The following is a 27,902-nucleotide window of genomic DNA, read 5'->3' as shown; positions in this document are numbered from 1 at the left end:
TTCACTTTCTGGACCTGTGAAAGGACTATCAAAGGCCTGCTGGTCTGGCCTGCTGTGTACTCAACAAGACTGCTTTGCTGCACCAGGGTCGGCTGTTTTGCTGCCTGGAACCGGCCTTGAAATCTAAGAGGCCTGCCTTCCTGCTTGAGACCTGTTCCACTACTTAGTGGACCCAGAACTACCAGAGAGACCCCAAGGATTAGTTGGCTGGCCTCCTGATCAAAGTCTCAGGGACAGAAGAGGCTTTAACCATCTTGAGCCCAGCCCAGGTAAGTCCTAACTCCCCAAGTAATGGCCCAATAGTCCTGGACCCCTGGTGTTGGTGGTGTTAAAGGTGCGAGACAGCCAAAAGCCAAACTTTGGACATAGAAAATGTTTGGCTAAACACTGCTCTGAGAACAGAGAGGAGACCAAGACCAACCTGCTTGCCTCTCCACCCAAGGGGCAGCACCTGTTGGCCTGACTTCTCAGCAGCTAGTGCTTTGCTCTTCTGCACAGCAGCAAATCCAGTTCAGCGGTCTTTCCCCAAAGAGATATCTTGCCTCATGGAACACGTCAGCTACAGCCTCCAGTTTTGTCCCACTGGGGATTTTTGACCTCCAAAAAAGAGACTAAGTCCGAACGTGAAAATCTTCACCGCAATTTTTTCCAGCAGCACCCCAATGATGATGCCAACTTCTAAGACACTGCCACCAGCCTTGCCCTGCTAAACTTTACCCTCTCAAACAACATTTTGCTGGAATGACTTCTGAGTCTGAAGGCAAATACTGACCAGGCCCAACCCACTACTTGTATCTGACTCTCGTTCCATCGCGGTCTACCATGACTGTGGTTGTTGCTTGAGGAGGGCTACAGCCTCCTCATAAGGATTCTGACACAACCTAATGGTCAAATGGGATTCATTCTGACAGGTATTGTGACTATTGCTTGAGTAGTGTAAAAACCTCACTCATCTAAAACCCCAAGCAGGTACGCTGGGTGGTCTGTTTTGCATATGCAGACCTTCATGTTATTAAAGTGCATGCAGCTTTTAGGGCTGTCACATGCCTTAATGGGAGAATAGAACAGGAGGGCAGGCAGCTGCTGGGTCGTCTTAAGGAGAAGTGGGAAAGGGACTTAGGTAGGGACATCCCGGACACTACTTGGCCCAAGCTAGTAGAAAGGGCATGGAAGAGCACGAGAAATGCCAGGTTCCAGCTCATACAGTTTTATGTGCTGCACAGGGCATACATGACCCCGAGCCATATCAAACGGAGCTTTGGGGCGGACGAGGCTCGCTGCCCTAGATGTGGACTAGAGGAGGCGGATTTCCAGCATATGCTGTGGTCCTGCCCGAAGCTGACGGCGTATTGGGAAGACGTGATCGGGGCGTTGGAGCTGGCAACAGAGCGAACACTTAATAAAGATATGCGGTGGGTTTATTGCACTGGTTCCCGCGGACGAAACGCAATAAAGTAACCAGCAAATTCGTAGATTTGGGACTGATACTAGCCAAAAGGGAAATAACCAGCCACTGGAAGCATAGTCAGGGACCTAGAGTGCAGAGGTGGAAACACGAATTCCTTAAGTGGGCGGCAAGTGAGAGTGTGATCAAGCTACGACTGGTGCATAGGTCCCAGAAGGAGACGATGTTGGAAGTGGTACGAGCCTGGGAGGCGCTAAATGAAGCGTTACGCGGTTCTGGAGGAGACCAAGACGATGAGCCGGCCCACAGTTAGACCACGGGTGGTTAACAGCGCAAGGGAGAATGAGGGGATCGAAAGCACAACCGAAGGAGAGGAAGATGGGTGGCAGGGGGAGAGAAGCCGAGCAACTGCAAGAGTGCACAGAGAACACACACCTATAGATCAAGGCACACTGAGATTAACGACTGGGGGGGAGCACACTGGTGGGGAGGGTAGGGGTGGGTAGAAATAGTAGTTCTGGATTTCGGGAGGGTTGTGGGGAAAAGGGCTTAAGGGGGATGGTAGGGCGGAAGTTGGCGAATAATAGGCAACAAGACTGTGGGTAATAATGTAAATCATTGTGGTTGCATAATATGACAACTTTGTAGGGACGAAGGGTGGAGCACAATCTTCCTGAATAATGCTTACAACACCTGTGTAAGAGATGATGTGGAGATGGAAATGGAAAATAATAAAAAATGTATTTAAAAAAAAAAAATGTAAGTGCATGCATCGCTAATAACAATTAATGTTTTATAGTGATGCCTAGAATCACATTGTCAATTGCAGTGTGCAATATGGTAAATTAAAATGCATTAATATTTTTAATATTTCATTTTTGAAGGCACAGAAGGGAAAGCCTGCAAACTCAAAACAGGATGTCCTGCCTTAATAGGTCATTGCATAGACGAAAAAAGGCAAAATATAGAATTTAGCGAAAAGAATACTGATTCTGCATGTAATCCATTATTTTTTCCATCAAAAAACAGAAGTATTTACCACACCAGGTAAGTTCCCACCCTCGACATAATGGCAATTTATAAAATATTTTTTGCAAACAAGTAAATGTTTAATGGAAGTAGAAAGTGATATGTTGAACAACACTCTACTCCATCAGCAGTAATCCTTGACTGAGCGATCCATCCACCATAGGACAGCTGGGTCACTGCATCTGTCATTCCAGCCTATTTAGAGCAGGATGACAATAACTTATTTTCTCTTTATGGCCTTCATACACAGGGAACTAGCTCCCTAGCGGCTAGTTATTTCTTACCAAGAAGAAAACCACTGCTTTGGGAGTTTGCTTCTTGAATGCAGAAACGTTTGCAAAGCTGGCGCTTTAAGCTTTGAGCCTGCTTGGCAATTTTCATGCTGGGAAAGGAGCTGCCTTGGAGAACCCAAAACAACCAGGATGGCAGTGGTCTCTTGCAGGACGGTGGGCTGAATGCCAAGGGTCCCTTCATGCAGCAGTCCCTTAGTAAGGCAGTTAGAAATGTACAACTTTAGAAAAATACCCTGTGCTGTAGAAGTTGGATATACTTAAGGCTGTTTGCCACAGGCTGAGGGCAACAATAGGAATTAATTTGAATTAGAAGGTCCAGCTTTAGGTTACCTATCATGAATACAATGTTTATTCAGCAATGGACAGTGTTGAAGCTTTGCAGGGTGGTTTGGGGCTGTCATTATGATGATAAGAATTGCAATAAATGCCACATCCTGCTATTTTCCCTTTACTTTACTTTACTTTGAAGACAAACTAGCAGTATATTAAATATAAACAAAGATATCATAGCACTCAAATAGAAGTCCAGAACTGAAAAGTCAGTCCATAAAGTAGGAGTTCTTGTAGATGTTGTAAATCTGTAGTTTATTGTGGAAAGAAATCGGGTATCTGTGATCTTGTGTACATGCGTATTGAACAACAGCAGAAAACAGCAGACACGTTTTGTCACATAGTTACATCCCCAAGGCTAGGTAAGGAAAGATAGATCAGTGGCCGATTCGTTGGTAGAGAGTTCTGGAGAACTAAAATCTGGTTGGCTGTTGGGTGACCTTCTATAATTAGCAGCTGCAGCATATCTAATATGGTTGTGGACCATGAAGAGAAGTCGGTGGTCCCAAACCTTAGCCGTCACTTAAAAGAAAGAGCGGCAAGTCGTAAGTGTGGCTCTACTTTTCCGACCGTGAGGAGAGTACATCAGTCTGTACTTCCGGGACACCATGAGTACCTGAGACGAAACTACCTTCTCAGTAAGGAACTTATCATGGTCTCCGCCCGAGCTAAAAAACATCTCAAATCTGTGGTCTGACCGTTGTGCGTTCCTCGCGATCAGATAAGTAGAGCTAGATTTAGTAACCTGTTATCGAACCGCATACCGGAGTGAATGCCTGAGGCTCCTGTCAGACGAAAGAAATTATGAACGCATCAAGAAAGACCCCACAGAATGATTACGAATTGGAATTACCAGCATGGTTGAAGAAGCATTAACACATGATTGGGTTACTAAGAAAGAAGGATAATTCATGACCAATACCCAACCAGTCATGCCCTATTTCTACAATATCCCAAAAATTCATAAGTCATTTGAAAACCCTCCAGGACGTCCCAGTGGCTCTGGGATCGGATTCATCCTAGAACCACTTTCAAAATTTGCAGTTGCCTTTCTACGCCCCCTGATACAAAAAAACAATACATATTTAAAGGATATGAAAGCAATACTTTGCCTACTCAAGGATCTCAACTTTGACCCTGAACACAACGTCCTCGTTGGCTTAGATGTAGAGAGCCTATACACAAGGTTACCACACAAAGAAACCCTAGATATCCTAGAGGAAACCCTATATGGAGCAGAATGACCTTACCACACACCACAACATATAGTCCTCGATTGCTGCAAATGGGCTTTGACTGAGTGTTTTTTCAGTTTTGAAGACATCCTGTTCCGACAACGACATGGGACCAGCATGGGGAGTACCTTTGCTCCAAGTGTGGCGGGATTGTACGTTTGAACACGAAGGACCCACATAGTTCCCTTCCAAGCTGCACTGCCAAACGAATCCAATTAACCAAATTCATTATTAGCTCCTTATTTACTCCACTTTTTACTTCCTTTACTTCATTTATTTACCCTTGGTTTATTCAATCCATTTTACTTGTTTTTCTTGACCATTCGCATATTTTACAAATCACGCAGGAGTATCAGATGTTCCACATGCCACGCTTTATTAAAAAACCCAATGCATTTCGGGACAACACTTCATCAGGGGTATCTAGAAAAAAGTCATTTAAAAACCATCAGTCAAATATCACACGTAATACTATGCATAAACTGAAAACCACTCATTTTAAATTCCAATAGTTTAAACACTTGAATGAATATATCATTTCAATACTATTACATTCTCCCGCCTAAATATCAACCATAGTCTAATCACCACGTTACCCCCGCGCTATATATATCTCAGGTCACAGCTTTCAAGATTGCTTAATCCCTCATGATCCTGTATTCACCTCCAAAAGCTTTGTTTTGTCTCTGTGCCAGAATAACACCAAATCAAGGTACACTTGTGCCCCCAAGCTTATCGATAGTAACTGCTATTATTTCACAAATATCATACGAACTCCACAATGCTTACCGTGACATGTGCTTCACTAGCTCATCAAAATAAAAATAATAGCAGTTACTATCGATAAGCTTGGGGGCACAAGTGTACCTTGATTTGGTGTTATTATGGCACAGAATGCAATAGCATTGAAATGATATATTCATTCAAGTAAAAACAAGTAAAATGGATTGAATAAACCAAGGGTAAATAAATAAAGTAAAGGAAGTAAAAAGTGGAGTAAATAAGGAGCTAATAATGAATTTGGTTCATTGGATTCGTTTGGCAGTGCAGCTTGGAAGGGAACTATGTGGCTCCTTCGTGTTCAGCTTTATGATTGCAGCGCGAGTGGGCGGAGCACTAAACAAGTATGCACGCCTCTACAAGATGAAATGAAGAAACATTAATACAAAAATCAAAAAGAGAATTGGATAAATCGGGAGTGCATCTCACCACCTTTGTCCTATATTATGGGATTGTACGTTTACCACTTAGAAGTACACAAGATTTTGTCAGACAACAACACACACCAAGAAAAAATACTGGAATGGAAGAGGTAAATTGACGATGCCCTCATGGTATGGAAAGGCGATGAATCTGAAGCAAACGAGTTCCTCCAATGGCTCAATCTACAGGACCCATACCTAAAATTCACACACCATGAGCAGATCAGAATTGGTGTTCCTAGATGTCAACATCTATGCGGCAGAAGGGACCCTTAAGACTACCACTCACTTTAAACCCACTGCGAAGAACTGCCTACTACTTTATGACAGCTTTCAACCTCGTCACCTGAAAGAAAACCTCCCTTTTGGCCAATTTCTCCGGCTCAGGAGGAATTGCTCAGAAATAAGGGATTATGAAATACAGGCAAAAGACCTATCCGAAAAACTCCGGAAGAGAAAATACCATGCTAAGACCATCAATAAAGCAAAGAAAAGAGCAGCCAATAATCACAGGGACGCTCTTCTGGAAACATATGAAAAAGAGGACAGAGAAAAAGAAAAAAGACCCATTTGTATAACAACATTTAACATAGCATCGGAAAAAGTCTCAAAGATAGTAAGGAAGCACTGGAGCATCCTCAACAGTGGGAAACTAAATATCCCACTACCCATGTTCTCACATAGAAGAGGCAAGAACCTCAGGGACATCCTAGTAAACACTCGCCCAAAATCCCAATTCAAGGGCAACCAACAGGCCATCACCCATGTGGCAACTGCGGTGTGTGCCACCTAACTGCTACCACGAAGAAGGTGAGTTTCAACACAGGAACAACTTGGGAACTAAGAAAGTTCACCACATGCAAGAGCTCAGGGGTGATATACATGGTCACATGTAGCTGTAACCTGTAGGCATGACTACTAGAAAGGTCAGCACGAGAATATGTGAGCACCGTAGCAACATCAGGTGCCACAGGGCAAGCACGAGGATGACGGCGCACTTTAATGATAAGAAACACACCCCAAATGACATGCGATGGATAGTGTTAGAACATATGACACACTGTGACAATTTAGAATAGAAGCTGCTGGAAAAAGAACAAAGATAGGTGTTCAAATTGCGCACAGATATGAAATGTCTGAATGATAATATCCCATGGGGATAGTTCACAAGATGAATTACACCCTGAGTACTTTAGAGATACAGATATAATAATCCCAATACCACTCTGGGACTGTTTTATTTACATCACAGATGAGAGGAGGGGACGGTACTAAAATCACCTCCAAGAAGAGGTCCCATGAACAAACTCCAACGTGAGACCCCAGATTGTCAATTGTTTTTGTAACTCCACTGGCATGATGCAAGGAACTTGCAAATACTGAACGACCGGATCCACAACCACACAAAAGCAACAGTCTAAATCCTACTGCTTCACTATTAAACATAGCCTTTAGAGTTTTTCTCCTCTCAGGTTGACACCACACTAACTACACCTCAATTGATAATCTTATAACTAAATATTGGAGGTGGACCATTTCTGGTCTCTACTTCCAATATGGCGCTCAAACCTTGCCAGTAATTAAATGGCCATTAACCTTGGTCTATAGTCTTTCTTTCATGTCTCTCCTTTTTTTGTCATAGTCTTTTTTTTGTGGAGAAGTGTGGCTCAATGATTAGAGCGGCAGACCCTGATGCAGAGGTCTAGCCCGGGACCAGGGTTCAATTCCCCGCCTCGGCGGGTCTTGGGCTCAAAAATTCCACGGACCTGATAATTCTCGCCTCGGTGCATATTCCAATCATGGAGTCCCACTCTGCAACTCTGGGCAATAGCTTGCTTAATCTCCACAACAGCCCCCACAATGCTAAGGATGCCTGGCCTCCACCTTGGGGGCGCCCAGGAGTGGACGCCTCACAGGGAAAGCCAGGATGGGTTCCACAGCGGTATTCGTACAAGCGCCTTGAGACCCTTGCGGGTGAGTAGTGCGCTATACAAGTATCAATTTACAATTTTATTTTTTACAATTTTTTTGTCATAGTCTTTTTTCAGTCGCAGTCATCACCAAAATAAATGCTGACAAAGAATTATTATTTACTCATCCCCCGGTTTTACAATGCAACTAATTTAATTAAAAAACATTTTTTTTTCCGAACTCTGAAAATGATCCTCCCAAAATGGTGCGGGAAAAGTTCCCAAAGTAGGCGGCCATTTTGTTACAACCGCGGTCTAGTCTTTACTCACATGTGAGCATGACTGGGCTTTTTCTGCCAATATTTAAACAATATCGGGTTGAAGACACGCTAATATGTGGTCCACCTGGGTACGAATATGTGTCATTGACGGAGGAGCGCTGAGCCAAGTAAGACCTTTTTTCCCTAACAGAAACCCAGGACCCCTAATAAACGCTCGGTTTTTCCTCCAGGCTATGCTATGGGGAATAACTAACAAGTATTTCGTTTTTTACCTATGGCCCTTCCCTTGACTCAAATACTTTATATACATTCTTCTAGGGTAACTACAAGGCCTTTTACCTTGGCAGTCAGACCATGAGGCACAGCGTTGCCAAAACAGAAGTATGTTCTTACAAATTGTGAACAGTATGTTTATAAGTTTTGTTTTGTAATGTTTGCTCACAAGTGTTTCTATATTTTTACCAATGTTTTTAACGATTAGCCATGCTTTCTCACAATAGAGTAGTCCGATGTGTTCCAAGGTGTCACATTGGATACAAGCACTAATTATAAATTTTACTACTAAGGGCACTGACAAAACCTATAGAGGAACACATTGATTTAAGCACTGCACACGGTTTGGACTTGCCCACGTGCAAGGTGGGCAGGCAATATGTACTAATCTCTTTGTCACTTTATCTCCTAGAACAGATACTACGAGTCTGATTTCAACCGTCTGTATTTGATTTTGGTACTCACACATTAGGTGTGCATCTGTTCTTTATTATATTATTTCTTTAGTATAGGATTGTTTTTCTCACGGAGTGGTACACATGGGGCTGGTCCCCATGTGGTCCTGAAGAAGAGGTTTAGGGGACACCTCGAAACATGTCGACCAAATACTAGGGACAGTATACACATAACAGTTACACTTCCTCACTACTATTAATCCCTTTTTATCCATACCAACTAGGAGCAGGAATAAGTGAATCGCTCACTAGGTAGGTATATTTAGCATCACCATCACCACTCCCCCATACACTGCACTACACATTTTTTCACAAAAAGGGCTCCTACGTAGTTCCGCAAGTTGCAGCACGCCCCAGACAGTAGCTGTCTGTGATGGCCCCAATGATGAAGCATGTCATCTAGGGGCAACCCTTGGTGAGTGAGGGGATTCAAGAAGAGAATTTTCTCTTCTTAGATTCGAAGCGTTGTTTCGAACATTTAGCGGAAGCCCTTCCCTTTGGTTAGGTTCTTTGATCTGTCATTTACAGATTTGTTAATAACTATACACAGTCTGGAGGATGAACCTAACGTCTACCTCCATCCCCCCCCTTTTTAGGTCTCGGCTAGCGTAGTTTAATGTTTTAGGGTAGATTTCTCTAGTGGGCTTTAAGCCCCGCCACTCTCTTCCATTGGCTGGCGTCACCGTTTATGCTAAACGGTGGCCAGCCATTGGAAAAGAGCATCTAGTGACATACACTTTTCTCTTTTAGAGCCGTCCCAGTTGGACTGGCTCGATTCCTTTACGTTTGTGGTAAAAGCTTTTCTTATCTTTATGGGGCCATGTGTTTCAAACATATGGCCACATAAAGACAAGAAAGCTTTCGTAAAGGACGAAAGTGAAAGCGGACTGGGGAGCAGTGGGGGTTGAACGATGAATGCAAGACAAGCACAAGCAATGCAGAAGAACAGGAATGAACGCTTGACTCTACAGATATTTCATTTATGCGCACATCTCTCTTGTTTTTTGTGTGGGCGATCAAGCGCGTTACGAATCCTCTATTAAAAGCGTGCCCCCTCCCAGGATTTCCGCTACTGGTATGCTGCGAAAAAGACAGATGCCGGAAATCGGCCGCCTTAACTGCCACAGTCATTTCCGTGTTAATTAGGTGGGGGTGGAAATCCGTGTATTTGTAACGGTGGCGGGATAGCGTTGTTTGCACACGAGGAAAGGGAAACATTGATTCGGCGTCCAGGAAAGAGAATTACGGCAAGGTAGCATTGTGTGGTTCTTTGGACTACTAGTGGGGCAGTGACTCTTAACGATTGGTGGAGCTGGGGATCGAAGTAGACATAGCTGACATTTGTCTCTCAAGACAAAAAATGTACACTGTAAACACACACTTTGTGGCAAGAACACTTCCACAGACCCAACGACAGAGGGAACAGCAGCATAACAACATTGCACACGTCTTCGTGGAATTCCATTTTGCTCGCCACATGGGACAAACAGCCGCGGCGCACTAACACAAACTGCCCAGTGAGCAGGGACAATAAACATTTCACACACACGGATCACAAACACACTCGCTCCTCTCCAAGAGAAACACTGCGGGGGAAAGAGTACTGCACGCTCTGGGAAAGCATCCTGGTAAAAATGTAAAAATTCAAAAAATGCTCTTCTTCTTCCGGGCCTGGTGTGGGTCTACCCCTGTTTCCTGCACCATACAGGCCATAGATGCAAAACTAGGCCTCTCCTAGCGGGCCGGCAGCGGCCACAAATACAAATGAAAACTCAGCTGAAGGGACATTTACAACAACACACATCGGCCCCAAAGGCATAAAAAGCCAACAAGGTGGGTGCGTCGTTAACACTCCGTAAAACAAGCTGGGGCGTTTCATCAGTTTGTACCGCGAGTACACACCCCCGCTGTCACTTCTTACAGTTCTCCTGACCGAGTTTCTACACAACAACCTAACCTCGTAACGTTACATAGTGAAGTTGGTTTACATACCCCTTGGGGTACAGCGCCCTGTCTCTGTGACCCTGCACGGTGCATCTGTCGTGTGGTCGGGCGGGTCGTGGGACAGTGAGCCGTGCAGAAGGGCAGCGCGGGGTATAGCGCTGTGCAGCTGCGGTGTGGACGGTAAGTGGCTGTGATACAGTACCCTGACTGTGTGACAGCTTGTGGTGTGGTTGTGTGACACTGCAAAGCACAACTAATGTGGCCTAATGGCCAGAGCTACCGATTTTTGGCGCTGGGTAACCAGGTTCGAGTCTCGGATTCTAGTGCCCCAATGCTGCTGGAGACCGGACAGGGTGCGGCTGACACATTGAGAAAGGTCTGCCTTGCAAGTAGAGCATTACTGCAGAGCGTGATGTCTATCTTACAGGCTCACCTCACTGCCTTCCAGGTTCTGTATGGCCATCTTCTGCCGGGGATCAGCAAGCTGTGCCAGCGGCATTTTGTAAACCAAACAGGATGAACACAATCTCCGGGAATGGAGCTACGTGCAGGGTTTCTTCCCCCGACTCTTCAAGAGACCGGCTGAGCCACTCCTGTGTGAGACGCTCTTGCGAAGGAAGAAGGAACCCAGAAAAAAAGTATTGCCCCCTCTCCGCTGCCATGAGCCAGGACATGTGCCCATCCCAGCGCTGTGCGCTGCTCTTCCTGGAGCTCCTCTGTGGGAGCACCCACCCTGGGGAAGCCGACATGGGCTGGGCGGAGAAGCAGAGGCTCAGGTAAGGGGGCTTATGCCGGGGTTTGGCTGCGTGACCCAGAGACCTCATGTGACAGTGCTTCTACACATTTGACAATCAGACCTTTGAATCCATTGACATCATACTTGCGTCTTGTCTTGAGAACCACGACTGCACCTACCAAAATGTTGCCACCTTGTATGAGCCTATAGAGTCTCTGATGTCTTATTTTCATCTGTGGACTTACTGCCCTTGTCTTCCTTTACCTTTGGTAGAATGACTGACCATATCCCCTCTTCCTGTACAACGACGGACAGCATCTTCATTCAGTTCACGTAAATACACTTGGCGGTCATTGGATTTCTGACCGTTCTTTTAGAACTGCAGGAAGTTCCTGTGTCATACCTCTACTTCCAGAACGGGTGACAGTGCTTAAGAGCCACTGACATAACAAGCATTAAAAATGCAATAGGGTCCCGCCTTTCATTAAGTTAAAGCCATTTGCTTTGCTACACAATACCATTAGCAAAGCAAATGGCTTTAACTTAATCAAAGGCGAGACCTAGTCCATTTTCAATGCTTGTTTGTTTATAGCATGCGTATTGAACAACAGCAGAAAACAGCAGACATGTTTTATCACATAGTGACATCTCCAAGGCTAGGTGAGGAAAGATATATTGGTGGCCGATTCGCAGGTACAGAGATCTGGAGAACTAAAATCTGGTTGGCTGTTGGGTGACCTTCTATAATTAGCAGCTGCAGCATATCTAGTGTGGCTGTGGACCATGAAGAGAAGTTGGTGGTTCCAAACCTTAGCTGTCACTTAAAAGAAAAAGCGGCGAGTCGTCAGTCTGGCTCCACTTTTCCGACCGTGAGGAGCGTACATCACTCTGTACTTCCGGGACACCATGAGAACACGAGACGAAACTACCTTCTCAGTAAGGAACTTATCATGGTCTCCGCCTGAGCTAAAAAAAAAATCTATGGTCTGACCGTTGTGCGTTCCTCATGACCAGATAGGTAGAGCTAGATTAAGTAACCTGTTATCGAACCGCAAAATGGGTTTAGTATATAACAAAAACCCATTTAAGGTCACAAACCCTGTGGTTTTGCGAATCGCAGCCTTTGCAACCGCAAAATGGCTTTCTACATCAGGTCCAAACAGTGCATTACTCTGTACAATGCTCAATTCTCTGCTTGTGCCCTCGAGATGCTCCAACACCAAGTGGCACTATAAAATAAATTACGTGAATATTATCATAAAAAGTCAAATAATTGCATACACAATTCAACAAAGGATGGTATACAATGATGGATTGAACAAAGGCGTGTAATGGAGATTTTAACCCATTTTATTATTCCCGTTCATGCAAAAGCAAGGCAATTCACTGCTTGGATATCCAGGAAGGGGCCAAGACCGAGCCAGGAGAATAAATTAATGTAGTTCTCCAGGAAAGAAACTCGAATCTAATCTACACAAAGAGAAGCCATTACAAGTAGCACAATTCCACTTCACAATTCAAACCAGGCCAGGATATGAGTCATGTCTGAAGCTGTCCTTGATTAGGAAGCGCAGATTGATGACTCAACTCTGTTTACTATTGGTAGAAATTTCTGCAGAGATGTCAAAGTGGGTTGAAAATCAAACACGTCTAGGTGTTGAACACTGTAATTTGCAGCGCGTGCAATGCCTGAAGTGTTTGCTATTAGACATCCGTGTTTTAGTGACATTAGTGGCACATGGTTAATTACAGTCGCCTAAAAAAAACAAAATAACGTTCAGGAACAAAAGGATGCCAGCCTTTATTTGTCTGGCAGTGATTTTTCGACCATTACCGAACCTGTGCTACATTTATGAAGCTAGAAACAAAGATTTAACATAAAAATGAATTAATATCTCAAGAACTGTTAATCAAGTGTTACTTCTGTGGGTGTTATTAAATCAAACTTAATTATTCTGACTGCAAGGAACCATATTGGAAAATTATGCGAGGGCGCAAAATTGGCTAGAAGTGAGAAGCAGCGTTGAATACATTTTGAAAAGGCATTTTTCTTTAAAACGCAATGTAGAAAAATAACTTTGGATGGCCATTTACTGACTGTAGCAACATTTTAAAAAATCACCTGTGTTTTATATAGAGTATATCTGCATTTGTAAGCGCTGTATATAATGGGTATTACTATGGCCCAATTTAATAGTCCTCAACTTGCCTTAAAAGAAGGAAACAAGGATGAGAAGGCTTTGTTCGTGTCGAACTTGGGAACCACGATGACGTTTTAACTCACTGTGACGACATATCACCACCGTTTTACCGGTAATTTATATACATTTTTTATTTAGTTTACTTCACCACTTTCAATGTGATTTATTCACTCTTATTGTATGCAGTGGCGGCTGGTGGCGTTTGAAAGAGTGAGGCGTTATAGTTTGGGTGGAGTACTCTGCGACACGCAAGTGTAACCAGCGTGCCCGATCATCATTGAGGGAGTTGTTCCCCCGGGAATTTGTTTTAAACAGAGTGTGCAAACGGTGCATTTTCAAGCAAATTTGAGAAAAAGCAAGAAAGTTAATAAAGCAATTGTAGTTAGGGCATCATTAGGGCACAAAAGAATTTAAGCCTGTAACACGTGACACAGGCTGATCCTACTTTGCATATTTATGTTGTTAACAAATTCCAAGATTTGAGCAAAGGTTTCTAGCTCATAACTCTGGTATTCCCTTGTTGACTGGTAATACTAAACTCTTGCAATTTATTCCCCTATATATTTTGTTAGGTAATAAATATCTGGTGAAAATTGAATCGAAAAAAAGAAAAATTGGAATGATGTAAATTGGGCAGAACTCAAGTGCAGTAACTCATTCGTTGCACAATATACCGGATCATGACCTCTAGACATCATACATGTGTCAATCAGCCTATAGAAAATGTCACATATCTTACATGTGTCAATCAGCCTCTAGGAAATGTAACATAAGACAATATGGATTATAAGGTGTGGGAGTCTCTTTTCATCCATATTAGTAGGCAGTATTTTAAGAGCGTTTGATCCGGAGAAGCGCAAACTCGGGATTTAAAACGTACCACAGTGGTTTAGGGTTGGCATTGACAAATAAGAATGTATTTCTACCCAAACAAACCCTTTTTAGCAACACTAGAATAATGAACGACTGGGGGAATCTTAACTTTATTACCTATGCCATGCTGTTTGCATGCAGCTCTTTGATGGCAGTTCATAGGTCAATGCACTACATTAGGAGTGCAACTTATGAACTGCAGGTAACAAAAGACTTTTTGTGACAAAAGCAGAACCACCTGAGCTATCCCCATAAAATAGAGTTCTGTGAGCTGTATGGTACACGTTCTTTGCAGCAGGCATATTAACCAACTGTGTTACATTTTTGATGAGTTGAAACTGCCATTAGACAAAAGTTGATCTCTCTCCAGCTGGAAACATTAATCACCAGCGTTATCTTGACATTTTTATTTTTACCTCAAAATTTCTGGACATTGAAGGAACTCTGCAGCAGGTTCTTTTAAACCTATGTTATTTCTAGACATAGCATCCCCGTGACTCCAAGGTCAGCACCTGGTGTGGCTGCACTGGTCACACCACCCTAGAGCTGCATATGAGCACTATGCTGAGCACAGGAACAGTGCCAGCATTTTGCCTGCAGGAACGCTGCCTGTTCACCTGAAAAAAAAATCATTTTGGCCCTTAACATTAAATAATATGAAACCAGTAGGTGGCGCTAATTACAACGTTTCCAACATATTCCTGATCTCTATCAAGTTAGGTGGAAAGAAATGGTGAGAGTTCCCTCACAAATGTCCTTTAGCTCAGAGGTTTCACTGGCCACTCTGGACACCAGGTCCCTGATGGACCCGGTACTCAGCTAAAAAAACAAATTTGCACAATGGGGCAATCAGCTGCAAAAGAGGAAAGCCGAGAGGCATGCCGCAGTCCTATTGGAAACTTCCTGAGAGATAAAACCATTAAGAAACCATAACTAAGTATGATAAAGTGCAAGTTCTTGTTCTGACTTGTGTCTCAACATAAGATCACCTCTTTTTGAGAAGACAGTGGATCATCATTCCAGCCTCAAATAAGCCAATCCAACAGGGTTGGAGTTGGTTGCCATAATCACTAGTATCCTACTCTTAACAGAATCCCTAATAAATCCAACAAGTCTGTACTAAAGACCTAAAAATCTCTACTCTCATCTGTCCTCGAGTGTTGCTGACCTGCGGAGGCTCTTAGAGATTGATATTATCAATTTTTTAGAAACATGGGATTTTCCACAGCCACCCACTAATGGCTACCAGGAGACATTCATGCCAGCATCAAAGACAGAGTGTATGGTGGCCTTTTCATATACGTCTCTGATGTCATCAACCTCAACATAACAGTTCTCGAACAAACATGTGAATCAATCTTGGTTGTAACACTCGACCAAAAACATGTTAAACGTATCTCACTCAGTGTATATTACTCTCTTCCTGGGATCTACTTAAAAAGGTCTACAAAGCTACATGGGATTCAATGAAAAACAACCTAATGCTTTATTTTCAAAGGAACATTATATTAAGTCTATACTTGTTAGGTTCGCTGTGTCTTAATTTTACAATTTGTCCTGACAATAAAGACAGCCGACATTCTGGCAATTTGTAACTAGACTAAATAACAACCATATTAACAGCATAGGAAATGGGGTAGGTCTAATACAGTGGGCGGAGCACAAGCAAAAGCTTTACTACAAAGTTGACCACCCACACACTTCTCCGTAAGCCAATTTCAAATCAGCTTTAACCTTGGGGTGGGCGATAAAATCTGTTCCGCCGGTGCTGTTGGCAGAGTTTTGGCCACTCCGCGTTATGCAGGGAACGCGGAGTTCTAGATACAATTTTGCCAACCGTCGCGTGGCGGAGTTTTCTCTCACTTGTGACTCTCCAATGGTAAGTTGGCGAGTGTGAGTGAGATTTGACGTCCCCTAGCGTGATTTTCAGCCGCTAGCAGGACCACGCTGAGATATCCCCAACATGGGCGGTGGTGACCGTTTGTAGTCAGAAAGTTGCTGCTCAAGTAGAGAATCTACTCGAGTGGCAGCAAAGCAAAATAAACTTGAGAAACAGCACCCTCTGGCATGCTGTTTGGTGGCGTTCACGCTGATTTCTCAGTGCGGAACAAGTTCCCGGTGCTAAAAATGAGCAGTATGACGTGCCTAATTCTGCCTGTTTGCAGAATTCTGCAGAATCTCGTGGAGTTTTTATGTAACTCTGGGAGATTCGCCCATCCTTACTTAAACCCCCACTTCACTGCTGGCAAGCCGTTAACACTAAGACCATTAAGTCAGTTATCAAGTCCATTAGACCTGTTGATGCTGTGGGCCCAAATGGAATACCAGGATCTCTATATAAAGCAGAAACCAACTATTGGAGTGGCTGGATCTGCCAATATATGAAGCCACCTTCCAACAGGCTCAAGTCCCAGATGTTTGGCATGCCTCCATACAAAACCTGATCATTAAAAAGGCAGGCAAAAGTGATCCTGCTAATTACAGCCTAATCACCCTATTGGACATCGAAGCCAAAGCCTATGGCAAAATTCAACTAACGAATTAGGGATCTGAGAAGAGGAGAATGACCTAATCCTGTTTTATCAAACAGGGTTTAGACAGAATTGGCAGCACCGCTGATAACGTCTTGACCCTATCTAATTTAGCTCAGCCGTACACTCTCTCACAAAATCATCCTTGTATGCCTGCTTTATAGATTATAGTGCTGAGTTTGACGTTGTAGACTGACGCACCCCACCAGAAAAGCCACAAAGTGGGGCATTCACCCAGCACTGCTGAATTCAATAGTCTCTCTTTACAACAACACTTGTGTCAGAATCAAGGTTGGAGATGAACTTAATGTGTCAGACTACCTTTCTGCAAATACAGGTCCACACAAGGATGCGTACTGGCACTCTTGCTCTTCAACCTCTATCCATGGCCATTGGGCAAAGTCTCCCTGCTGCTAGGGCCTTCCCACCTAGTATTTCATGGTGCAAAATTCAAACCCTACAATACACAGATGATCTGGCCATTCTTGGCAAACAATGGTGGGCCTACACAAGCTCGCGACGAGTTAAACATTTACAACTAGTGCAACAAACTGCCCATGAATGAAAAAAAAACCAAGGTCATCATTTTTGGTTAATAGAAAAACAAATCCAAAAGGAGCTGGAACCTGGGTGTTCCTAGGATTTTCCACTCAAAACTCTTACAGTTACACAGATGTTCCCCAAGACTTCACCTAGTGAAATAAAGTCCAAGGCAGCAGCACTCACTTTTGCATTTTGCAGAATTAACACTACGTTAACAAACTACTGGGCAAAAGCATATTTTCCAACACTGTCTAATGGGCATTGTGTCTTCCCGGAAGAGTGTAAAAAGCCATTAACTAACTGCAGGGCAAAGTTTATAGGAGGGTCTTCCAACTCGGATAATATGTTTGCAGCGGTCACATCCAGCTGGAATTTGGCAGAATATGGTGCATAAAGCTCATTTGATCAAGTCTTGGTGTGACATCAGCCATGTGAAAAAGGCCACATTAAAAAAACACCCTACAAGCAATACTGGAGGAAGATCGAGGCATAACACACGAATGGTCTCCATGCAAAGCACTGTATTACAGCATCGGGACATGGATGATATTTGTCCAAATAATCCTTTAAAAATTGTGTTGAAACACAATATAAAATCGCAATTATCTGTAATTTCAAAGGGAACAGAGTTATCGTAATTCTCTGACTCTATGCTCACCTAATTAGTGGCTCATACAATTTATTATCCATGCAATATTAAGAACCGCTAAACAGGTCAGTCCGACTTCGAATAATCAAAATGTGATTTGTGGTTTTCACAGTGAAGCCTTCCAGAGATGAAAGACCTGAATACTGGAGCACACCACAGCGTCGCAGACCTCGCCAATACCACGAGGAATCATTCTTGCACCTTGTATGCTGCTACCTCGGAGTGAAGATGGAAAAACACATCTTTAAGACCAATGTTTATTTAAAAAAATTATATAACTAACTGCACAAATGCTTTTAAGTTTTGTATGAACACAGTGAAAGTGTGTGAGCTTCTACGCTCAGGGTTGGACTGGTATCCCAAAGCAGCCCTGGCAAATTCTGTTAGATGAGCCCCCATACTGTGCAACTCGAGCGAGCACAGCTCAAGCAGGACCCCTGCAGGAAGGGTTGGGGGGGTCGCCGCCTAAGAACACTTGGAAAAAAGGCCAACATGGTGCATTTTACAACATATTTTTCATTATATAGTTAAACATATTTTATAGCATAGTAAATGAAGACCTTACAGTGCAGTACAATACCAGTCACACCCACGGATATTCTCACAGAGAACACAAAAAAACAGACCAGAGGTACAGAAGCAGAGAACACACAAATAAGACAATGCAGGCCATATTATAGTGCATAGTGATTGACCCTGACCCCTGATTGGAAGGCTTGGTGGGGTGAAGGGTGGGCTCTCCCCAATGGAAATTTAGAAAAGATTGGCAAAAATGGTGCATTTTATAACACATTTTTACATTAAGACAAGCATTAGTCAAGACCTTCAGATTTTACTAAAATATACATTATACTTACCAACAGGGGTTTTCAGACACTTCTCTGCCCCCATTGGTGGATTGTTGTGTCAGTCACATTTTGCTTACACCCTCTACACCATACAGCAGTGGGTCCGCCTATTTAAGCCACTGGTTAACTTCACTTTGAATGACTGCATTACGCTTTCATACAAGGAGCACCTCCACAAATAACCTACTTCCCTTCGGTGCCAGTGCTTTTGTTTTTACTTTTATAATTAATGTAGTGTTGCCTTTGTGTTTAGAACCGAACGCTTCTGATCAGCATTCCAGATATCTCAGATCCCCCCTCCTGCCATTGATGTTATAAATTCCTACAGTAGCGTTTTGCTTTTCTGACTGCTGCTTTTTTACAGCATGCCAAATCAGATTGTGTCCATTTGAAACTGTCCTATATCAGGTTATCCTCTTTTAACTTTTTTTCTCTCCTTTTTTCTTTTCTAATTACTTTCCTTCCAGCTTTCTTTTTCCTCTTTTCTTTTTTCTTTTTTTGCCTTTTTTCATTCTTTTTTCCTTTCTTTCATTCTTTCATCTTTTGTTTCTCTCTTTATTTCTGTCTTTCATCCTCTTGCGTTCTTCCATAATTGCCTTTCCCTCCATTGCTCATTCTCTCTTTCTCTTTCTTTCTTTCCTTTTTTCCTTTCTATCTTTTGGCTTTCTTTCTTTCTTTGTTTTTTTCTCCTTTTTTCCTTTCTTTTATCCTCACTTGCCTTTTGGCTTTTTTTTATTCTTTCTTGCCCTCTCTCTCTTTCCCTAGATAATTTTTCTTTCCCCTCCTTTCTTTCCATCCCTCTCTCTTTTCTTCTATCTTTCTCTTACCTTCTTTCATTCTTGCCTTCTTTCTTCCTCTATTTCTCTTTCTTTTGTTTCTTTCTTTCTCTCTTTTTCTTTCTTCTCTTCTCCACTTCTCCCCCTTTTTATGCTTCTCTCTTTCTCTGTCTTTTCCTTGCTTCTCTTTCTTTGTCTTTTTCTTTGCTTCTCTCTTCTTCCCTTCTTTCCGTTTCTTTTTTTTGTATTTTTCCTTCCTTCTAGCAGGAGGTTTACAGCCAGTGGCAGACTGACTTTTTCTTTAGGTCTGTGTTAGCCGAAACCTGTAGATTTTCCTAAAATATGTGTATAAAATAGTTACTTAAAGGGGTTTCATCCAGACTTTATCCATTATTATGTGGTTGGTCATTACATTTTCTCTTCCACCCACTCCAGCATGCATTAAGGGGCAGTTTATCAGCCCACTTCAGCCATTGGCTGACTGGACCAGGAGTTATGGCATGCTGCCCTTTCACAAGAAACACAGCTACTCACTAGTTTCCTTCAATGCCACAGAGTACCATAGTAATATGTGTTTTTATAAACCCCAAAACGCTTTTGCCTGTAGCAAATTATTTGTTTACATTGATGAGGGCCTGGCATATTCCCAAGCAAAACAATTTTGCAATGACATACCATGACAAAACAAGAATTGCCACAAAGCTGGCGGTCAACGGCAGACGTACTGGCTTTGCCAATGCTTGTAATTTCAGGTAATTCCTGAATGTGTGGACTCAAAGACCAACAAAAAGGGTTACAACATATTTATTCATGGGCATGAAGCAAGGGTGCCATTGGCAAGCATCAATTGCTGCAGCTCTTTTGGGGGGGGGTCACCACAAAAGGGACACTTTGCAAATTAAACAAACATCGGGGCCTACACCTGCCTCCAGTCAAGTATGATGAATTTACTCAGAGAATCAAGGCATATGAACATCTGAAAGGACAGGCAGAAGGAACCACTTCAACTTTTGTGATACATGCTGCAAACGTAACCAACATGAGTTTCTTGACCAAAACTATAATCTCTCTTACACATGCGTGACATTACGCAGGGACACCACAAGTGCCTTGCTATTCGGGTAGTTCACGGGGGGGGCGTAGGGGTTCCCCTTTAAAGCAAACTTCTGTTTTTTTTATTTTAGGGTAACGCCCACTAGGATTTTATTTTCTACAGCACCCTGCCACCAACAGTTTAGCAACAACCAAGGTGGCATACGCAATCGCCATCGCGCTGAGCATCAGCGAGAGATACACAAATGGCAGGCTAACATAAAATGAAGTGATGTGGGAAGCACGCGACAGCCTTCTCTAACGGAGGGAGAGGGGTGGGTGGGGAGGGGGTATCAACGGGACAGCAGGTGTAATGGCACCAGGTCCAAGGGGTGCGAGATGCCTTCTTCATCCCAATTAAGGCAGTGGGGTGGGGAGTTTCAGTGCCTTAGTGGCCAATGTAGGCTACGATCCACCAAAGACTGTAGGTGACAGCCTGGGCATAGCTGTACGTTAAAAAGGAACAGCGCCTTAACAAGTAGCATGGGGAACAACCTTTACAACGCAACTTTTACAACGCACTACCATTACAACAAAACTGTTACAACGCGAGTGCATTGACAACGCAGGACATTACAACGCAAGTCTTTACATCGACTTGCACTAGATGGCGTGCTAACATTAAAAATAGTGTAGTTTACTATCCCAACACCTTCCCTACTGTTACGTGAACTGGAGTTGGAATAGTAAATTCCACTTTTTTAATGTTAGCACGCCATCTAGTGCAAGTCGTTGTAAAGACTTGCGTTGTAATGTCCTGCGTTGTCAATGCACTCGCGTTGTAAAACTTTCGTTGTAACAGCATGCGTTGTAACAGCATGCGTTGTAACGTCATACATTCAGTAGCATACCTGGAGGTGAATGGGACCGCAGGGCGTCTGTAGCTAAGGCTGAGCTGATGCAGCACGATAACGAAACTTGAGGGGGCCACCCTAGCAAAGTTCATAGAGGGCCCTCACCTCCCCAGCACGCCACCTATCACTTTTGCAGAGGGAGGCCCACCTGGAGCTCGCCTCCACCCCACTGCGGGGAATTGTTGTTATGCCACTGTGCAGGGCACTGGCTCCGGGCAAAGTGTGACTCCTGCCCGTTTCTAAGGATGCCCCCTAAGCAGCACTTACAGCAGCTACCTGGCTGGCGCTCAGGTGTGCCAGGCCTGGGACGTGCTGATTGTAAGGTTGCTGCTGGGTTCTAATGTGCACAATAAAGTAGGCTTGGGTCAACTGCGCATGGAATCATGGAGACCTTGGCCCAGTGCCTAATTTGTAAAATGTGCCAGGGCTCTTGTCAGGAGACCACTGCAGCTTGCACCACACATTGCCTCTGTCATGCTGCCAATGATTGTAACAAGGCAATTACTAACCTTCACACTCCTACAGGTGTGACAATTCAGACTGTTTTAAGCCCCCAAAGCTATACGAATGGCTTGGGTGACAGGTAATAGTCATTTTAATGTGTATTAAATTAATAATACACTGTTATTGTGGTCATCTCTAAATTAGCCAGAGAGTGCCATCTTGTGGCAGACTATCACAAGCCTCCACGTTGACAATTAAGTACCAATGCAGGGCACCGGAAACCATTGGCTCAAATTAAGCACTGAGGTTTGACCCAAGCCTGAGCCAGGGCTGTCTGCAGCATGACAACTGTGCTGAACAAGTGAGAGGGGAGGCTGCCTGACATGGTGGGGAGGGATTTTAAAGCTGAGAGTGCAGGGGGTGCAGGGGCACCCAGTCTAAATTACACAAAGGCTATAATTTGGAGGGCTTTTGCGCGCTACTACAGATAGACCACCCTTTGCCTGATTACCCCACACTCTACTGCCGTCTTTTGAAAAGGTTTTCAAAGAAATCCAGTATAATGCAGGTGTGAAGTGCTGACCAGGGAGGAAGGAAACTAAAGTGTGTGGTGTTGCATCCTAGTAACCGTCTCTAGTTCCAGGTGGAGGTGGAGAGAGTGTCAGTTGCTGGAGAGGAAGGACGTTTGAGGGGGCTGTTTATAAACAATACAATCACTTTATTCTGGCCTAAGTGTCTTAAAAAGGACTGGAATGGACAGAGACGTGGAGAGGTGTGTGCGGGACTGCATTGTGTGCATGTGCAGTCCCACCGATCTGAAGAGTGTCCCATTGTGTCAGCCAAGTTACTCGATAGACCATTGCAGAGAGTGGCCATGGACATCAGTGGTCTTTTCTCAACCAAAGGAGTGACTAACAAGTATGCACTAGTATTGATAGAACACTATTCCAAGTTTTTAAGAGGCGCAGACAGGTTATTTGTAGAAGGAAATTTATTTAAGTTCAAAGGAACAACCCCTAGACACGTTCCTTCCTTACTAACAAACACAAAAACAAAAGATTGTATATATGTTACAGCAATAAGTAAAAATAAAAGAAGGGAGGAGAAATAATAAAAACATCAATAAATTCAACATCACTTTGTAATATGGAATGCATATGGTATGTCAATAAGTCACATAATCATTGTGCCATTTTGGAATCATCCTGACACGTTTGTCGTTTACATCATCGCATCTTTTCACCATATGATTGTAACTCTCTTTTTCCAACCATGCATTAACTTCCACAACATTGTACAAAGTGATGCTACGAATATTCCACACCTTGCCATCACTCAGCCAAACACTGTTACCAATAACTTTGGTTATGCTTTTGAGTACAGACCATTTTGACAGACCTCTTTTTTGTAAACCCACACTGTATGTACTCACCCAATCTCCAACAGTGAAAATGTGTTTGCTCCTTTTTAACCTGTTGTTGTGTCTATGCACATATTTGTCTTGATGTTTCTTAACCCTACCCTCAAGACTCCTATTGCACACAGGTCGTGAGAAATCATTGAATATCCACCCAGGAGCAACCTTCGTGCCTGGTTACCTACTTGTGAGAAGTTTAAATGGGGACTCCTTCTGAACGAATGGGGTGTGGTTCGGTAGCTCCACAACATTTCCTTCACCGCCTCCTTACAATCTCCACCACACTCTTCAGACAATTGTACACATTCTTTCAATCTCCATGAGACCGTTTTCCCTAGGATTGTAAACAACAATAGTGTGAAGTGTAACACCCATCTTGATAAGGTATGTCTTGAATTCATTAGCTATAAACTGGGGTCCATTGTCTGTGAACAACATGTCTGGACATCCCTCGCTACGAAATAATTGGTCACAAAATTCAAAGATGTTACATGCTTTAATGTCTCCAGTGAATGCCACTTCCGGCCATTTAGAGTGGTAGTCAATTAGCACTAATGCATATTTGATGATTATTCCCTTGGCCGAAAATGGACCGCAGATGTCAATGGCCACCTTTTCCCATGGTCTACTAGGAAAATTAGTGGGGGAGATGGGTGATTTCTCTGCCCAATGGTATTTATCACTGCACATGCATTCTATACATTCACGTTCCTCTATGTTCTTGTCCATCCCTGGCCACCAAAATGTTTCTCTGGCCTTTCTCTTCATTCCGGACATACCACTGTGTCCTTCATGTAATAATTTTAGTAGTCTAGACTGCAAGCTTGCCAGAATCACTAATCTACCACTTCTGCGTAACACACCATCCACCATCGAAAGTTCAGTCCATACTGTCCAAAACTCTCCAAATTTTTTCTTGAGGATGAAACTGGGGCCAGATGAATTTGACAATTCACTCATTAGTTCCTTGAAAGTGGGATTGTTCGTTACAGCCTCTTTCCACTCATCACTAGATATAGCACCTTCACACGACTCAACCACACTTGCTACCACACAATCATCATTGGAGTCGACGTCATCATCATCACATTCCAATGGTAGACGGGATAGACAATCAGCATTGACATTGCGAATACCTGGAACATGTTGTGAGAAAAGTCATATCCTTGGAGCCTGTACAGCCATTTAGCAATCCTGGGGGTTGCTTTTGCAGCTCCTTTAGTGGTGAATAACTCTATGAGAGGTTTGTGGTCAGATCTGTTTTCAAAACGTGTCCCCCAAATGTAAGTCTTGAAGTAGTTCATCCCCCACCAGCATGCAAGAGCTTCTTTTTCAATAACCGAGCATGTAGCTTCCGCACCCTTGAGGGTACGGGATGCGAATGCTGCTACTCGTTCATGTCCTAAATGCTTTTGCATGAGCACTGCTCCAAGGCCAGAAGCACTGGCATCCACTACAATTATGCTATGATGTGAAGGGTTAAATGGTTCCAACGCAACAGCCATAACAATTTGTTCCTTGATGGAGATAAAGGCTTTTTGACATTCATCCGTTCAATCAAACTTGAAACCCTTTTTCATTAATGTTCTGAGCGTGTGGACTTTGTCAGCAAAATGCTGAACAAACTTGGAATAAAATTCTGTGAAACCCAGGAATGAGCATAATTGTTCCTTGTCATGAGGTGACAGAGCATTTGTAATTGCATCCAATAACTTCTTTTTAGGTTTGACCCCTTCCCTGGATAAGGTGTGCCGTAAATAATCAATTTGCTTGACGCCAAGTTTGCATTTCTTAACTCCCACCATTAAACCTGCATTTTGCAACCTGTCCAATGTTTTAGTAAGTATTGAGTCATGTTCAACACGATTAGACCCCCACACTAACACGTCATCTTGGAACACCAATACCTTAGGTAAGCTCACCAATACTTTACACATTACTCTCTGGAAAACGGCTGATGCGGATGCCAGACCGAATGGCATTCTGATGAACTGGAAGGCCCCTTCCGGTGTGATGAAGGAGGTGAGATGTCTTGAAGTGGAATGCAGTTTGCGCTGATAATATGCAGTAGACAGGTTAATCAGTGAAAAATATGTGGCATTACTTACCGAAGACCATTTAATTGATGTTGGGTAATGGGTATCGGTCAACCAGAATATTACGATTGAGGTCTCTCAAATCAATGCACATGCATAAATTACCATCAGGTTTTTGTGCTAAAACAACTGGACTAAGCCATTCAGATGACTCAATGGGCTCAAAAACCTGTGCCTCACATAACCTTTGTAGCTCTAATTTTAACTTTTCTCTAAGAGTAAAATGTACACTCCTTGCTTTGGGCACACATGGGACATTGTTGGGCTTAAGTACAATGCGGTGTTCAAAATTTTGTAAAAACACAATTTTTCCCCAAATAATTTAGGAAATTTGGTGCCCCATTTAGTTATCTTTGCATCTTCAGTAGCCAGTACTTGTTGTGGGTGGTTAGGATCCAAATTGATGCCCAACATTTTTTGTTCCCACCATCCCAGCAGTGCTCTCCCCTTTTCCACCACACATACCTTGCTTGTAGCTACCTTTCCTTTATGAGACAAGGTACACTTGATAAAACCTAATAAAGGGAGCTTAAAACCACAGTACCCTACAGGTTCAACATCTGGCAGATTCAACTGGTGACTTTGTACTCTCTCCCATGTGTTCTTATCTATAATGGTATAAGGGGAGCAAGAATCTGCCCAGTTATTTTAGTGCCATTAATGCCTAAATCACATTTGGGTGGGTTGTAACCCTCAAATACCTCATTTATAACATTGTCGCAAATAACCATTACTTCAACTTCCCCTTCATTGTCAGAATTGTCATCCTCAGAATTTTCTTTGATAATATTCACGGGGTGCTTCCATTTTAGAGTGGATAAAGATCCAGCCTTGCACATGCATGCTAAGTGACCAATCTTTTTGCATTTGTAGCATTTTTCTTTGACTGCAAAGCATTTGTCAGAATCTGCAGTGTGTCTTGTGCTGCCACATCGGTAACATACCTTGTTGTTCTTAGGTATAGAAGTGGTTTTAATATTGCTTTCCTTATTTTTAGACAAATTATTTTCTAAAGCATGCACCTTGGCTGTAACAGGTTTCTCCGAGCTCAGCTCTTTGACATACTTTGAAGTATTCTCAACCCGTCTTGCCACTTCCATAGTTTTTTGTGTAGAAGGATCTTTCTGATCTAGTAATCTCTCTTGAATTTTAATATTGCTTGATGTTTATAAATTGATCCCTTATGATCTCCTCGTGAAGGTCTCTGAATTTACAGGTGGCCGCAAGGGTTCTCAATACAGAAATGTACTGCTCTACAGATTCTCCCAGTAGTGGGGATTGAGAGAAAAATGTGTGTCTTTCTACCACTATGCTAATCTTTTTGCCGTAGTTTTCTTCTAATGTCTTTATTACCTCAACATACTCATCAGTAGGAGCTATCTCATCATAATGTAGATCTACCACTTCACCCTCTTCTTTTTGTTTTCACTATCGCTTGCCTTCTCACTAATAACTTGTTTCTTATCTGTATTAATAGATAAGGTTTTTAATTCCTTTTTGCCCTCTATTCCGAAGTTGTGCTTGAGTATTGCCACTTTTCGGGAAGCTATAAAATCCTCCCCAACAATAGCTTCTAAATAGGTCTCAAAGGACTCTATCCAATCCTCCCACGGCAAAGCAGGCTCTCCAGGACTTTATAAGAACTTGAGTGGGGCTATAATGGATGACATGTCTATATTGATGATAATTACCTATTTGTAGAATTATTATGAACAAAATATCCCCAAGGCAATGTTATACACACTATAAGCGTTCTGTGAAACAGTAAACAATGATAATATTAATAGTAGTAGGACTAGTCAGTTACTGGTCTTAAGGTATCTGAAAAAAACAGATTAATAAAAAAAAAAAAGCTAACAAAATTAATGTAGTCACCGTAGTCCAGGCAGCAGGGATCTATAAAAATCTTGTGTTGCTCCTTAAATATTAGTTTGTGCCTGCAGACAGTTTAGTTTTCAAGTGCTGTTCCACTTCTAAATTGTTGATTTCTTCCTTGCGATCGCGTTGTAGCATTTTTGACCGGTTGTCATGGCAACCACACGCTGTTTCCTGTCGGGCGTCAATTACGTTGCACGTCAACGCGATGCAGTTCCCACACTGCACTGTGCGCTTGTGACGTGCAGCAGTCTCAGGAATTCCTTCGTGGAACACCACGATGAAGCACAAAATAAAGATGAAGAGTAGGAACAGCGCGAGCAGCAGCCAGGGAGGCAAACTTTAAAGAACAACAATATTTGTGTTAGCGCTACGGGTATAGAGCTCCCGCTGGTAACGGTAGACTCAGCTGATTTCAGCCAGCCAGCAGTCAATCAATTTTAAAGATCAAACACGAGCTTCCACTCTCACTCGTAACGGTAGACTCAGCTTCCACACACTTGTGCAGATCGCTTCTTCCTTTTTTTTATATTCTCATCCTCAACGTGCCTCCGCTCAGTCCCCTCTAGCAGTTCTGACAGTGCAAAAGCAACCTTAAAGAATTAGGACA

The sequence above is a fragment of the Triturus cristatus genome, chromosome 2_2, assembly GCF_964204655.1.
Source record: "Triturus cristatus chromosome 2_2, aTriCri1.1, whole genome shotgun sequence".
NCBI classification, from domain to species: Eukaryota; Metazoa; Chordata; class Amphibia; order Caudata; family Salamandridae; genus Triturus; species Triturus cristatus.
The sequence above is the reverse complement of the archived record's forward strand: the minus strand, read 5'-3'. Positions refer to the sequence as shown.